Raw genomic sequence first — 17,757 nt, 5'->3', positions numbered from 1 at the left:
CGGCTGCAGAGTAGATAGGTTCCCTGAAAGGGATTTTCGTATCACCGTTTATCTTTCCTTGTTTGTACTCTTTGATACAGTCTATGAATCCTAGGCTAATTGTATCCCGTGACAATATTCTTCGCCTTTAATGATATTTTAGCTCTTGTTTTGCTCTATGATTATTTGTTTAATCTTTGTCTTACGCTTTATTCAATTGGTTTAACTCATTCAAAAACCCCAAAATCTAGTAGGCACATATTACGAGCTGAATCTGACCTAGTTAAAGCCTAGGAGATTGACGACCTCTTAGTTGATTAAGCCCAAATTGCTGAGCCTTAGACCTAGTTTCGGCCTTACAAGGGAATCACGCACTAGGGACTTCAGGAGGGTAAGTAGGGTTAATCGCCGTGAATACAAGTGACTTAGATTAGGTTTTTAATCTATTGACCTAATAATCTATCTTCATCATTATCGTTCATACCATGTTCCTTCGGGTAATTGCATTAGTGAAAGATCACCTAGGAGTAGTTTAACTTAATTAGGAGTAGAATAACTTAGTTAGGAGTAGAATAACTTAGTTTGAATTAGTATAACTTAGCTAGGAGTAGCATAATTCAACTTGGAGTAGATTAACTTAAACAAAACCAACTGAAAACTCACACAGCCTAGATAACACCTGAAACCAAGTAGCTCGATACTTGTGGTAAATAAGTCATGTGGATTCGATACCTGGACTTTCCAGATTTATTACTTGATAACGACGGGGTACATTTATCCCTTAGTGAGCCTTCTCAACGGAGGCGCATCAAATAGCATATTAGTTACTAATGTGGTTAGTAACCCAATAACCTAGGAATCACATCAAAGATGCGATTGATTACATGAATCTACCTAACAAATGAGACTAGCTTGTTGAGCAAACTCAAGGCGAAATCTCAGGAGTTAGGATCCTAGCTCACTAAAGGATTTGTGAAATTCTTCGAATTAATATGGAGGGCTATTAATTTGGCAAAATAGTGGGAGCAATCTAAAATAAACAAAAGGCCTATAATTTTAGATTGATGTATTTTAAAGCAAATGAATAACGTACGTTTACTCTTTCTCACTCTCAAGTTATATTAAAACACTTTTAAAATCATGACTAACACCAATCTGCAAAATATACTTACCGATAACAAGTTGAACAGTTCAAACTTCACCGACTGGTATCGCAACCTCAAAATCGTTTTGAAGTTCAAGAAGAAAGGGTATCTACTTGATACACCGATACCCCCTTACCCTGCGGATGGTGCTCCCTACCAAGAATTTTATGCTTATTTGAAGCATAAGGCTGATGACGATCATGCGGGAGACATCATACTTGCATCAATGACACCGGAATTGAAAAGGCAACATGTAGAAATGGATGCCTATTCCATGGTCGCGCACCTGAAAGAGTTGTTTGTGAATCAAACTCGGTGCGAATGCTACGAGATAACAAAGCAGTTATATAGATGCAAGATGCAGGTGGGCACATCTGTAATGGCACATTGTGTCAAGATGATTAGCTTTATCACCAAGTTTTCTAGTATTGGAGATGCGATGGATCATGAACTAAGTGTAAACTTACTTCTTTAGTCCCTCCCCGAGAGTTACTCACAGTTCATCATGAACTACCAAGTGAGTGGCTTGCAAACCTCTCTTGAAGAGCTTGCAAATATGCTCGAGACAGTCGAGCCCAATATGAAAGAAAACGAGGGGATACCGGCCCTTGCTATTGAAGGATCAAAGAAGAGGAAATGGAACTCTCCCAATCCAAACCATCCTAATAAGGGCAAGGGGGCCATGCTCACCGAAACAAAGGGAAAGGAAGTGAAGAAGCCCAAAGGAGAGTGCCACTTTTGTGGTGAAGAAGGGCATTGGAAAAGAAACTGTTTGGTGTACCTAGCTACCCTCAAGAAGGGAAAAGCCGGGACTCCAACATCTGGTATGTTCTATATTTCGATAAAGAACAAACATTGTGATTTTTATAGAGATGGGAATTTCTATTTTTCAGGAATATCACAAAATGGGATTTATGTGCTAGATGACAAAATTTCTGTTTTCGCAATTGATACCAAAAGACATAAGCTAGATAATTCAACTTACTTGTGGCATTGTCGTTTAGGCCATATAAACAAAAGACGCATGCTTAAGCTACATCAAGATGGGCTTATAAATTCAATTGATCCTGAATCATTGGAAACATGCGAAGCATGTTTAAAAGGTAAAATGACAAAGACACCCTTTAGCAATAAAGGTGAGCGTGTATCAGACACTCTAGGATTAATACATTCTGATGTATGCGGTCCTATGTCAGTCCAAGCAAGAGGAGGATTCAGATACTTCATAAGCTTCATAGACGACCATACCCGATATGGTTATATCTACTTGATGAAGCACAAGTCCGAAGCTTTTGAGAAATTCAAATGCTTCAAAAATGAAGTAGAAAATCAATTAGATACTTTGATCCGATCGAGGTGGCGAATATCTTTCAGATGATTTTCTGAATTATCTAACTGAATGTGGGATATGCTCATAATGGACACCTCCCTATACACCACAACACAATGGTGTATCCGAGAGGAGGAACCGTACCTTGCTAGATATGGTACGATCCATGATGAGCATATCATTACTTCCAAAGACATTCTGGGGCTATGCCTTAGAAACTGCCCTCTTCACCCTAACTCGAGTACCAACTAAATCCGCTAGTTCCACACCATATGAATTGTTCGTTGGTAGGAAAGCCACATTCTCATTCATGAGAGTATGGGGTTGTTCAGCATTTGTCAAACGCATAGCGTCAGACAAACTAGATTCTAAATCTGATAAGTGTTTCTTCATTGGATACCCTAAGAAAACTGTGGGGTATTACTTCTATCACCCAGATGATCAGAAAGTAATAGTATCCAAACACGCAACCTTCTTGGAGAAAGAGTTTCTCGAAGAAACAGAAAAGGGAAGCATAATTGAACTTGATGAAGTTCAAGAACAAGAAACACCGACTGAAACAACAGAGGCGATTGAGGAACCCGAAGCAGTCCCATTAGATGAGACTCAAGTGCCACCCATTCGTAGATCACAAAGAATTCGTGAACTCCCAATTAGATATGGTTTTCTAGTGGGAGATGATGATGAGGTTCCCGTGTTAGACGACGAACCCGAAAACTACGAAGAGGCTCTTAACAGTCCAGATTCTAAAGCATGGCTTGAAGCCATGGATTCTGAGATGGATTCCATGCACACCAACCAAGTGTGGACTTTGGTTGATCCACCCGAAGGGATAAAACCCATTGGGTGCAGGTGGATCTTCAAAAAGAAGACTGACATGGATGGAAAGATTAGCACCTACAAAGCTAGGTTAGTAGCGAAGGGATATCGTCAGAAACAAGGAATTGATTATGACAAAACTTTCTCTCCTGCGGCTATGTCCAAATCAATCAGAATAATGCTCGCTATTACCGCTCACTGCGATTACGAGATTTGGCAAATGGATGTGAAAATAGCTTTCTTAAACGGAAACCTGCTTGAGGATGTATATATGATGCAACCTGAAGGTTTCATATCAAATGATGCAAACAAGGTTTGCAAACTTCAAAGATCCATTTATGGACTCAAGCAAGCATCAAGAAGCTGGAACAAGCGTTTTGACGAAACCATAAAACAATTTGGTTTCGAACAAAATTGCGAAGAAGCTTGCATTTACAAGAAAGCAAGTGGGAGCTCAGTTGCATTTCTGATATTATATGTGGACGATATATTATTAATGGGAAATGACATAGCTCTACTACAGTCGGTAAAGGTATGGTTATCAGGTAACTTCTCCATGAAAGACCTTGGTGAAGCAGCTTATATACTTGGTATAAAGATCTACAGAGATAGATCAAGAAGACTGCTTGGTCTTTCACAGGCTACATACATCGAAAAGGTGCTAAAGCAGTTTAGCATGCTTGAATCGAAACGAGGTAACTTACCCATGATACATGGAGTAAAGTTAAACAATCATCAATGTCCTAAAACCGAAGATGATAAGAAGCGCATGGCTGTAGTCCCGTACGCCAGCGCAATCGGTTCGATTATGTATGCTATGTTTTGCACTAGACCTGACGTAGCGTTCATGTTAAGTATAACGAGTCGTTACCAAGGTAATCCGGGAGACGAGCACTGGAATGCCGTCAAGAACATTCTTAAGTACTTGAGAAGGACTAAAGACATGTTCCTAGTGTACGGAGAAGGGGATCTGAAAATAGAAGGATTTTCAGATGCCAGTCATCTCACAGATGAGAACGATTTTAAATCCCAATCAGGATACCTGTTTATCTTGAATGGGGGTGCGGTCAGCTGGAAGAGTTCCAAGCAAGGAAGCGTAGCTTTCTCTACGACCGAGTCAGAGTATATCGTTGCTGCTAAAGCAGCAAAGGAAGCGGTTTGGATTAGGAAGTTCATTACTGAACTTGGTGTGGTGCCTGACATTGTAAATCCCATTACACTGTACTGTTATAACAATGGAGCCATTGCACAAGCAAAGGAACCACGGTCTCATAATGCATCCAAGCATTACCTGAAGTGATACCACATTGTAAGAGAAATTGTGGCAAGAGGAGATGTGAGAATAGAAAGAGTACCTATTGAGGACAACGTTGCAGATCCGTTGACAAAGCCCTTAACCCAGAAAGTACATGATCGTCATCTAACTTCTATTGGGATAAGTTGTAGAAACAATTGGCTTTAGTCCAAGTGGGAGTATGTTGGGGTTTAGTGTCCTATAGACAATTGTGCTAGGATACAAACTTAATGTAAATGAAGTGTTCTTTATATCATTTGTTTTAATGAGATATATGTTTTCATAACTATATAAAGGCAATCCCTTTTAAGAACTAAATAAAGTCTAATAAAAGGAAATCTATAAGTTTGTTTAAAGTGATTATAAAGTGTTCATACAAGCATGAAGTGAGACGAAACTTTATAATAAACTAATAAACTTAAAACCACCCCAAGTCAAGTAATATGTTTAGGATTGACATATCACTGCTGAGACTTGCATGTAACAATGTCTTCTGTCGAGACAGAAAGCTGATCTCACAAGCTTCATATATACAGATATCTGGACACTTACGTGGATCCAATGAAAAGGAGTTCATTAGGATTGGGGACCCGACTTGAGATAACAGGATGGGTAGATTCATCCTTGTCACCTGTTCATCTCATTGGTATTAATAGGTATAAGTAATCCTTAGACTCAAAGGAATGTTAATTAGTAATTCTGGATTACGGAATGTGACGCTTTGATCCTATTGTAACACGATCCATAACAGAGATGACTCTGGGGTGTGAACGGCAGACGTTGGGTATCACAGGAAGTAATTGAAGGATAGTTATACATTGGATTGAGCATTTATCACTCCCGATAAATGGGAGATACATCCATGGATCGCTTGTGGAAGACTTGACTCTAAATCCTTGCAAGGTGATAACTTAAGACTTGAAATACAAATTTCACTTAACCTATCTAATTGGAGTTGACTCGGCCTATACAAGTAAAACGAACGTCTCGCTATATGTGACTTGACATTATCCATAGTTATAAGATTCAGTTCAAGGATGTAGTTGATAAAGGAACGAATTATACTGTAACTAATACGGAAAGGTCAACGGCAGAATCAACCTGTCTTCTTATAGCTCTGGGGGAATGTTTCGGATTTGCCAATCACATTTTGCGTACTCATTCTGTTATGCAAAGATTAAATATAATTCTGTGAAAATTAATTTAATAGTTGCATACGGCTAGAAGCAATAAGAACCTAATGGGTCACACATAAGACTTGGAACCCAAAAGAGAAACGGATGTTAATTAATTGATGGAAGCCCAACTGAGCCCGCTAAGGCCCAGTACATGGGGTGGGGCAATTTTCATGTATGAAAATACATGAATAATTTAATTTGATTTTAACAATTCTAATTAGATTATGATTGTGAATTAAATTAATTAAAGGATAAATAAGTTAGGAGTTTTAATTAGATTAAACTGCTCCTATTATTATCCTATAAGGATTACTATTATTATCTTTATATTTAAGATATAATTACAGATAATAAATAAGAATTATATTCCGAATTAAATTCTTATTCAGTAACCTAATTCTATCTAACTAGGGTTTAGATACAAGAGAATATAAATACCCCCTACATGTGCAATTTTCGAAATACACATAGCAAACCGGGAGAGAGAATTTCGACCCACACCATAAGGACGAGATTATCCACCGTTTCCTTCCGTTTAATTGATTACATCTCTTTTCTCTTTATCCTTGATCTTGTGTTGATTAATTAGAGACAATCTATTTTGGTTGTTATATAAGGTTGATTCTAACTTGATCTTCAATTGTTTTGTTTTGTGCTTAGGAACTCGAAGTAAGAGTTGTGGGCACTTCGTTTGCAACGGTAGATAGAACTTCTAAAAGGTATTTCTTTCTATCCCTCTTTATATGAAATAATGATTAACGGATCTTGGGTTAATGGAAAAAGGTTAAAATTTTTATATTTCCGTTGCCATACGTTAGCCTATTTTCCTTCAACTAAATGGTCATCGTTGTCTTCTGCAACGCAGAAGTTCGCGTAGAACTCTTTTACTAACTCTGGGTAGGTAGTTCCGGGTAGAGAGAATAGCTCGGTCCAGCCATTCTTCGAAATCCATTCACAGAATGGTTGCTCAGCTTGCACGAACCCAGGGGAGAACCATCGGCACCTAACTACGTCAAGCCCTTTCACACTGCTGTATACTTGAAGGAAAACTTTTTCTTTAGGCTTCTTTGCCTTTTTCCCTTTCGTATGTTTGGATGGTGTTGCTTGGTCAGCAAGGGGATTTTTGCTAGAGGTGCTGACCTTTTGGTCATGCTGACCGACGTTTTGCTCTTGAGACTCAGTGGAAGTCTCTACGTATTCTTCCTCGGCAGGCGACGGAGAGTTTTCATCAGAGCGATTGTTATCGTAATCGGCACCGGAGATATTTTGAGAATCAGACATGATTTTCGAGAGGTTTTGAAGATTAGGGATTTGAGAGAGAGATAGAAATCAATTGCCAAGGATTTCGAATGTAAAGAGCAGTTAGTGGGAAATCATCCACTATTTATAGGGGTGTCAAGTTGATCTGATACGTCGGAATGGCGGTTTGACCTCGAGATGATCAATCGACAGTTATACTTGGCATTTATGACACGTTCGGCGCATGTGTTTTCTAATTATTATGCTTACGTCATCCTAGGTGGCTATTTAATACGTGTGCTAGCATTTAATGTGCAAGTGGATTTACTCAGTATATAGAATTCTAAACGCTTGAGATACTGAGGGCTCAGTTTTACGTAGAAGAAATTTCGTATGCATGGTAACTCAGCCTATAGTAATCACTCAACATATATGTGATTCTATGTTATTTTAATTAGCTCAGTTTGTGAAAGTTACTTAGCATGCAATGAATACTCAGCATGTAGATAATCACTCAATATTGATTTAGCAAATATTATTGAGGAGGATTACACATATCGATAGCTTCCCTTAGTATGCTGAATTGCTCACGAGCCAGAGGCTTTGTGAAGATATCCGCAAGCTGTTCATCTGTTGGAACGTAGGTCAACTTGATCTCACCCTTGAGTACATGGTCTTTGATGAAGTGATGCCTTATGCTGACATGCTTCATCCTGCTGTGTTGGATTGGATTTTTGGACAGATCAATTGCGCTTTTATTATCGCATTTTACTTCGATTGTTTCAGTTTGTACTCCATAATCCTCTAGCTGTTGCTTAATCAATAGGACTTGAGCCACACAGCTTCCAGTAGCAATGTACTCATCTTCAGTTGTAGACAGGGCAACTGATGACTGCTTCTTACTGAACCAAGACACTAGACAGCTTCCAAGGAAGTGGCATCCTCCAGAAGTACTCTTACTCTCTAGCTTGTCCCGTCCATAGTCAGCATCAGTGTATCCAATTAGTGTGAAGTCATTTGAGTTTGGATACCACAAACCTGTATTAACTGAGCTCTGTAAATATCTAAAAATTCTTTTTACAGCTATAAGGTGTGATTCTCTGGGGTCAGCTTGGTATCTTACGCAATAGCATACTGAGTACTGAATATCAGGTCTACTAGCAGTAAGATAAAGTAGAGAGCCAATCATACCTCGATATAACTTGCTATCTACTGACTTACCTTTCTCGTCAGCACAAAGGACAGTGTCAGTACCCATTGGGGTAGATATGGGCTTACAATCATCCATATCGAATTTCTTCAATATCTCTTTGGCGTACTTAGACTGACTACTGAAGATGTCATTTTTACCTTGTTTGATTTGAAGTCCAAGGAAGAAGTTGAGCTCTCCCATCATCGACATTTCAAACTCATTCTGCATCTGTTTGCTAAATTCCTTGCACATAGTTTCATTAGTAGCACTAAAGATAATATCATCTACGTATATTTGTGCCAGCAGGGTATCTTTACCCTTTTTCTTAATGAACAAGGTTGTGTCAGCTTTACCTCTGACATAGTTTCTGGTCAGCAGGAAACTAGTCAACCTTTCGTACCAAGCACGTGGTGCTTGTTTCAGGCCGTACATGGCCTTCTTGAGTTTATAAACGTGGTTTGGAAATTTTGGATCTTCAAACCCATGAGGCTGAGTAACATAGACCTCTTCGTTTATAACTCCATTAAGAAATGCACTTTTAACATCCATTTGAAATAATTTAAAGTTCATATAGCTAGCTGATGCGTCCTCGGTGAAGACTCACTAAGGGATAAGTGTACCCCGTCGTTATCAAGTAATAAATTTCTGGTCTAAGTCCAGGTTATCGTCCACAGAATTTATTTCTGTAAGTACCAAGCTACTCGATCTCGGATGTTATTTAGGCTTAGGGGGTTTTGAGTTGGTTTGTTTAAACTAATCTACTCCTAGGTTGAATTATACTAATCCTAGCTAAGTTATCTAATTCTAACTAAGTTATCTAATTCTAACTAAGTTATTCTACGCCTAACTAAGTTACTCTACCCCTAATTGATCTTTCATTAATGAAATTATCCGAAGGAACATGGTATGAACGATAATAATGAAGATAGATTATCAAGTCTATTGAATAAAAACCTAATCTGAGTCACTTGTATTCAAGGCGATTAACCCTACTTACCCTCCTGAGGTTCCTAGCGCGTGATTCCCTAAGGCCGAAATTAGGTCTAAGGCTCAGTAAATTGGCGCTTAATCAACTAAGAGGTCGTCAATCTCCTAGGCTCTGACTAGGTCAGATTCAGCTCGCAATATGTGCCTACTAGATTTTGGGGCTTTTGAATGAGTTAAACCAATTGAATAAAGCGTAAGACAGAGATTAAACAAATAATCATAGAACAAAACAAGAGCTAAATTATTATTAAAGGTGAAGATGATTGTCACAAGATACAATAAGTCAAGTTCGGCAACTGTATCAAAGAGTACAAACAAGGAAAGATAAAAGGAGATACAAAAATCCCTTTCAGGGAACCTGTTTACTTTGCAGCCGGCGACTTAATCTTAAGGACGGACCTTGATAATTCCTCGAGGAAAAGCTTTGAAGGAGCTTCAATGGAGGTTGAAGAAGATATGGAGAAGATGGAGAGGAATTACAAGGGGAAAGCTAAAATAATTTACAAAAACGAAAGATCTCTCTAATTTACATTGGAAAAACTCTATTTATAGACGCGGTTCGGGCCCTTTTTTTGACCTAATTCGTGTCCTTATTGATGTAGGAAGTTGTGGGGTCCATCGTGGCTTCGTGGGGGCGGAATTGGTCTTTTTGAACAATTCCCGCAGGTCTGCTCGCCGAGCAGGGCGAGCTGCTCGGCGAGCAGGGCTACTCGCGATGAGCAGCGCCCTGCTCGGCGAGCAGGCGCCTGGCGGCCTGCTCGGCGAGCAGGCACAGTGCCTGGGCTGCTCGCCGAGCAGCGCCCGGGCTGCGTGCCGATGCTCAATTCGCCGAGCGACTGTCGGGGGTCCCCGAGACTCGATTTTTGCCTGAAATTTGATCATGTTTTAACCTGCACACGCACATAAACTCCAAACAACATTAGTCCAAGGGCTAAATTGACCCGCCAATCGCTTATTTGAGTAAACGCTTCGTTTGGTGCGACTTTTGACGGATCAATTAGCTTCAAAAGATAACGGAATTATAATATGCATGCCATTTTGGCCGTATTTGCCTAAATTGATCATAAAACGAGCCTAAACAATGAAAAGTAAATAAAACGTTTCCAATTTCTAACTAACTCACACAAAAGCATTTAAATGCGAGAATTGATCGCTTATTAACTAAATAACGCTAAAACCCGTCCTAAAACCGTACCCAAAGATAGGGGTTTTTGACCCCTATCACTAGCATATGCACACAATATTCGTATAGCCTCTAACTTAGCAACGAGAGCAAAGGTCTCATAGTCAATGCCTTCTTGCTGACTATAGCCTTGAGCTACAAGTCGGGCTTTGTTCCTGACTACATTGCCTTGCTCATCTAGTTTATTTCTAAAGACCCACTTAGTTCCTATGGTCTTTTGATTTCTAGGTTTTGGTACTAAATCCCATACCTCCTTTCTTTTGAACTGATCAAGCTCCTCTTGCATAGTATTGATCCAGTGTTCGTCGTGCTCAGCTTCCGAGAAGTTCTTTGGCTCATGAACTGAGACGAATGCAACATTGCTGAGATATTTTCTAAGCTGGTCTCTCGTCATCAGCCTGTTTTCAGCAGCATCAAGAATGGACTTTTCCGAATGTCCTCTTGGAATTTTGATTTCTTTGGGTAATGTTGAGTTTTCTGGAATAGGTGTTTCTATAATATCTGCAGGAGTAGATTGGTCAGCAAAGGTAATTTCGGGTTCGTGTTTACCTTTGGTCAGCCCTTGTACTGATGACTCAGTGGCTCCATTTTGGTCAGCGGAAGCTGAGCTTGGGTCATCTTCTGCGGACTGAGTTGTCTTTCCTGCAGGGTCAGTTTCATCAAACTCAACATGTACAGACTCTTCTACAACCTGAGTTCGTTTATTATATACCCTATATGCTTTACTGTTAGTTGAGTACCCTAGAAAGATCGCTTCATCAGCTTTAGCATCAAACTTAGCAAGGTTTTCTTTTGTATTGAGTATAAAACATTTACACCCAAAGGCACGAAAGTAACCAATGTTGGGCTTTCGTCCTTTCCAAAGTTCATAGGGTTTTTTTTTAAGAATAGGTCTAACTAAAGCCCTATTGAGTATATAGCATGCTGTATGGACAGCTTCACCCCAAAAATACTTTGGAAGCCTATTTTCGCTCAGCATTGTCCTAGCAATTTCAACTATTGTTCTGTTCTTCCTTTCAACAACCCCATTTTGTTGAGGAGTTCTAGGAGCAGAAAAATTATGGTCAATGCCACTGACTTCACAGAATTCGTCAAACTGTTGGTTCTTGAATTCTCCGCCATTATCACTTCTAATATGAGCTACTTTTAGGTCTTTGTCAGTTTCAAGCCTTTTGACTAATATGGAAAACATCTCAAATGTTTCATCCTTGCTACTCAGCAAGATGATCCAAGTATACCGAGAGAAATCGTCTACAATGACTAAGGAAAATTTCTTACCTCCCAAGCTGAGTGGCTGGACAGGTCCGAAAAGATCCAAATGTAGTAATTCCAATGGACGCTTGGTTGAGACAATATTTTTACTTTGAAAAGACTTTTTTGTTTGTTTACCTTGCTGACAAGCATTACATGATTGATCTTTTTCAAATCTCAGTTTTGGCAATCCCTCAACTAATTGCTTTCTTGCTAGTTTGGCAATGAGGTCCATGCTTACATGAGCAAGTCTCCTATGCCATAGCCAGGAATTGTCTTCCTTTGACACTAAGCATATGTTTTTCAAAAAAAAAAATTCTAAACTCAACATGTATACATTGTCAACACGAGGGGCAGTTAAAATCAAATCATTTGTTTTTCCCTCGAGTATCCGACACTCAGTGGCATCAAATACAACCTTTCTACCGCTGTCACACAGCTGAGCTACGCTCAATAGGTTATATTTGAGACCCCTGACTAAGGAGACTGACTCAATAATAGGGTTACCTCCGATAGTACCTGATCCTACTATCTTACCCTTTTTATTATCTCCAAAGCTCACGTTTCCACCTCGTTTATGCTCAAGTGTGATGAACTGAGTTTCACCACCAGTCATATGCCTCGAGCATGCGTTGTCAATATACCACAACTTAGATTTCTCCGTGCATCTCAGGCCCACCTGCAATTTGAACTATTCATCTTTAGGTACCCAATTCTTTTTGGGTCCTCATTGGTTAGCATAAACAGGTGAAACATCATATTTTGCTTTGTGACGACATGCATTTATAGTGTGGCCATTTTTACCACAGAAGTCACAATAAGTTACCCTTTGAGGGTGATGTTGTTTTTTATCAGCACGATTATGCTGAGCATGCCAGCATAGCTTAGTGGTATGGCTTTCTTTCCGCAGAAGTCACATTGGACATTCTGTCAATATACCAACACACATCTATGGTGTGTCCCCTTTTCCTACAATAGTCACACTGACTGTTCTGCTAAGTGTACCGTCTATGCTGACCAGTACCTTGATACTCAGCATTGGGATAGAACCCTTTCTTAGCCGATTTACTCACTTGGTTCTGTATAGTTGTGATGTCCTTTCTTAGTTTCTTTGACTCAGCTTGGACTTCCGAGACAAAACCATGCATGACTTTTAGATTTTCATCTTGCCTAGTGTTGTCTTGGAGAAGATATCAGAGGTCACTTAGTTTGACCTCTTCAATCTCATCACACCGCCTGCTGAGTGCACGTATTTTCTTATTACACTTCTTGGTCAGTGTATAGAGATCACTTAGGGCGTTAACCATTTCATTTCTAAGCAAGAGAAGAGATGTTACCTCATTGGAGTGTTCCTCCTGTTCAGATTCTTCTGAGAGGTCAGCTTGCTCAGATCGAGTGTGGTCAGCAGCGTCATCGGCCATGAAGCAAATATTTGCTGACTCGGTGGCATCAGCTTCTGATGATGTTGACTCATCGCTGTCACTCCATATGGCCACCGTTGCCTTTTTGCTTCCCTTCTTTTCTTTCTTTAAGTTAGGGCAGCTTGACTTAATGTGCCCAGTTTGATGGCACTCGAAGCATGTGACAGGTTTTGAGCTGTCCTTCTTATATCTGCTGTCACTAGACTCAGCTTTGTACCTATTTCCTCTTTTGTATGGCCTCTTGCTGTTCTTGTCATTCTTTCTGAACAGCTTCTTCATCTTTCTTGTGAACATGGCCATCTCCTCATCATCTGATGAGTCAGCTTTGGTCGAGTCAGCTTTCATGACAAGGGATTTTTGCTTCTTGTCTTCTGACTTTTCTTTTGCTTTGAAGTTTTTCATGGAGATATCATGGGTCAGCAGAGATCTGATCAGCTCATCATATTTATACGTGGTCAAGTCTTGAGCTTCCTCCACAGCTGTCTTCTTAGCTTGCTAGCTCTTGGGTAGACTCCTCAAGATTTTCTTCACATGTTCCTCTTCGGTGAAATTCTTCCCAAGTCTCTTAAGCTCATTTATGATATTAGTGAATCTTGAGTTCATCTCCGAGATGTCTTCGTTTTCGTTCATCTCGAACAGCTCATATAGTCTCATGTGTTGGTTCACTTTAGACTCCTTGACCTTCCTTGTGCCTTCATAGGTTACCTCCAGCTTTTTCCATATCTCCTGTGCTGACTCACAACCTGAAATTTTGTTGTACTCTGCAGCATCTAGAGTACAGTGAAGCATATTGATAGCCGAAGCATTATTTTGTAATTTCTTAAGGTCATCTTCTGACCACTCAGTTTCACTCTTAACAACTTTCTCATTGTTAACAGTTTTGTAAGGCACGAATGGGCCTTGGACTATTGCAAGCCATGCACTCATGTTTGTAGCTTGAATAAAGTTTTTCATCATGTTCTTCCAGAATGTATAATTAGATCCAAAGAACAAGGGAGGCCGACTAATAGACAATCCCTCAGGGAGTATCTGTGTTGATTGATTTCCGGGAAGGAAACAAGTGCTGTTCTCAACCATTTATCGGGATCAGCTCAAGATAGTTTTATCTTTGAGTAGTGAGCTATTGTGCTCTGATACCACTTATTAGTCCCGTGTAATTAGTTCCAAGGGGGGGTTAGGAACTAATGTAAACTTTTTCTTTAATTATGCTGACTTGATGAAATTCTTTGAATTACTTTACTTAGTTTTAGTCAGCACGGCCGAGTGAGATGTAAGACAGCTTTAGTCAGAAGCTGACTAGAACTGTTTTACTTGTGAGTTGGGAATTGACATGTTTGTGGTCAACTTCCCACTCAGCACTCTGATTTACTCAGTGTCAGCTTATACAATTTATATCCTGAGTAAATATAGCAAGCATCACATACATATATATATTAAGAGAAAGGGTTAGAAATAACTCAGCAGACTTATCCTGGTTCAGCCTCTCCGCCTACGTCCAGTCCCCAGAATCCTTCCGGGCTTTTTCAATCCACTACTGAGCTCTTTAAAGGTAGAGCACAAACTATTTACAAGGCAGTTGAATATGCAAGAGTACCGTCCTCTATTCGTCTACTCAACTCCACTAAGCGCTACAACCCAGCACTTAGATTTTCTCTACCGCTGAGTACTAAAACCGACTACTCAGCACCACTTTCTCAAACTTTACAAATGATACAAATCTGTTCTTTTTAGACGAAGAACACTTTAGATGATTACAAAATCAATCTAGACTTTTACACAGAGATATGAATTTGGTGTAAGATTTTCTTTTCTTGTTTGAATGTGCTTTGTATGTATGCTCTTTCTCTTTTTTTATTTCGGCCAAGGATCCAAGTGATGAACTTGTCCTTTTATAGTTGAAATCTGAATCTCTAATCATTTGAATCTGGAAGTATCCGTTGGATTCAAACGGCTCTTCTTGTGTCATTAGTCTGGTCAGCATTCAGATTTGCAGGCCAATCACGTCGTCTGAAATTAGCAGGCGTCAGGGTTGTCTTCTTCCGCCAGGTTCGTCTTCTAGTGCCAGTTTTGTCTTTTAGCTAGAAGACAGTTGACCCATGCGTCTCGAAACTGTATCCTTGCATAATCCCAAAGCTTCTGAATTAGCGCAGATCTCTGTCGGATCTTGTCTTTTAGCAAACGGATCATTGGCGCTGTCCTGGTGAACACTCAGCTTGACTTTGATAGCCGTTGTCCTTGATCTTTGTTATTGACGATACTGAGTTGCGTTCTACTCATCTTCCATGGTCAGCTTCGTCTGCAAGCTTTGGTTCCGAAGAAGACTTTTCTTCTTTTATGCTGAGTTGTGTTTTACTTAGCTTATGTGGCTCATGCTGACTTCATTATGTCGTACTTTTTATTTCTGTTCTTACTTATAATTATACTCAACATTGAACAAACACATTAGCACAATTAAATCAAAGCACATAAATTTAATTGTCTTAATCATGGATTAACTTAAATAATTTTGTCAAATCAAAATCATGTGGAAAGGTGTTTCAACACCATTCAATAAAACAAGACCTATTACACGGAACATAAGTGTTCCACCTTGATTATAGTAAATTTATCGACCTTCCACCCCTTACTCGCCAACATGGCCCATCAACAATTACCTCCCTTACCGGAAGCAATATACGCCACACAAAACTTGCACAAAAACCACCCTTAGCTTGCATGAGGTTGAATTGAAGAAATTTTTTATTTTTAAAGACCATAACACACAATGAATATGGCTTATCCAACATCCTCCATACCTATTTCGCAAGTAAAACAATATCCAAAGCATAAAATATGGTATTTGTGATCGGAAAACACAAGCTCGGAGAAAAATTCCAAACAATGACATATATATCAAACTCTATAATGTATTTTATTCCTTATCAAGAAAGAAATGGTGTGAAAGAAGAATGAATGGAGGGGTAAAATAGGGAGAGTCAAAAGTCAAAAAAGTGTCTCAACGGTAATAATGGTCATGAATATACTCTCTACATTTCCTTATATAGGTCATTCTAACAAATTGATTTTTCCCTAAATATAAATCATTCTAGTATTTCAAGAACTTTTAGTTAGTTTTTTTGGTCCAAACATTAATTTTTCTTATCTTGGTCCATGTGTTTTTTAACATCCCAAGACTTATTCCTCAACCATGACATGAGAGAAAAAAAAAATTAATTAACTAATGTAAATTTATAAATTTGACTCTATATTAATTGTATTTCTTAATTTATGTGAAATAGCCTAAAATGACTTATATAAAGGGATGGAGGAAGTAATTTAGTGTAAATTCAGTGGTTTTTATGTTTTATTTTGAAGTTTAATCATCATAAAAGAAAAGGTTAAGGTGCAAAAATATCTCCGAATTTGTGTAAATTTTACCCCTAACGTTGATAAATTTGGTCAATTTCAGATACTATTATAAAGCACAGATATTTTTGTTCATTATTCTGCACCAATTGCATAAGAATTCGTTCAAAAAAAAGATTTCATGTTTTTTATAATTTAATAATAGAATTTGAGATTAATATTTATAAATTCGGTGGATTTTTTGCATTTTTTTGTCTAATCCGTACAAAAAGACAGTATATTTTTTTTATTTTTTTTTCACATCCCAACGAATGTTTGTGATTTGTTACTGATAAAATGACACACGTATGAAGTGTAGATAACAAGATTCATGATCGAGAAGACAGTTTGATAAATTATTTCTGAAATTGACCCAATTTATTAATGTTAAGGGTAAAATTGCACCATTTTAGACGTTAAGGGTAAAATTGCTCCTGACTCATAACGTTAGGGGTATTTTTGCACCTTAACCCAAAAAAACGTAAAATCTTAATAGCAACCTATAGTAAAGCTCTCCGAATTCTCCGCTTGTCATGCACCTCGTGACTGCGACGGCGAACTGGAGGTGAGAGTGTCTCTTCATCGCTTCTGGTGTAAGAGGGTGTGATTTCGACGGCCGCTCCTTCCTCCCTTGGACGGCGGCGTCATCGTCTGTGTCCTGATATCGATCGGTTAGTTTGTCGTCTCATTGCTCTGTTCTTTCGAATCTTTGGTGAGTTTTGCTCGCTGGTTTTTCTTTGTGTGTTATTGTTGGAATTGGAATTGCTGTTCTGCCTTGGGGTCTGTTTGCTCTAGGTTCGATTTCGATTCTTAGGGATCGATGTTAGGGTTCAGGTGGAAAAGCTTGATTTCGGTCAGTTAGTTTTTCGTCTCATTGACAGCTAACATTATAAATATTTGAAATTTATAAATATTTGAAATTTTCTATTTTGAGTTTTTCATATTTCTCAAACTGGTCCAATTTAATAATGTTATGGGTAAATTTGTTCTTGACAGCAAATTTTAGGAGTAAAATTGCATCATTTTAGACGTTAGGGGCAAAAATGCTCATTGGTGTAAACTTTAGGGGCATTTTTACACATTATCCCTTAATTTTTTAACATGAAAGAAATGGTGTGAAAGAAGAATGAATGGAGGGGTAAAATAGGGAGAGTCAAAAGTCAAAAAAGTGCCTCAACGGTAATAATGGTCATGAATATACTCTCTACATTTTCTTATATAGGTCATTCTAACAAATTGGTTTTTTCCTTAAATATAAATCATTCTAGTATTTCAAGAACTTTTAGTTAGTTTTTTTGGTCCAAACATTATTTTTTTTTTATCTTGGTCCATGTGTTTTTTAACATCCCAAGACT

Source organism: Euphorbia lathyris, chromosome 5 (assembly GCF_963576675.1).
Source record: "Euphorbia lathyris chromosome 5, ddEupLath1.1, whole genome shotgun sequence".
Taxonomy (NCBI): domain Eukaryota; kingdom Viridiplantae; phylum Streptophyta; class Magnoliopsida; order Malpighiales; family Euphorbiaceae; genus Euphorbia; species Euphorbia lathyris.
This window is presented reverse-complemented; position numbering follows the sequence as displayed.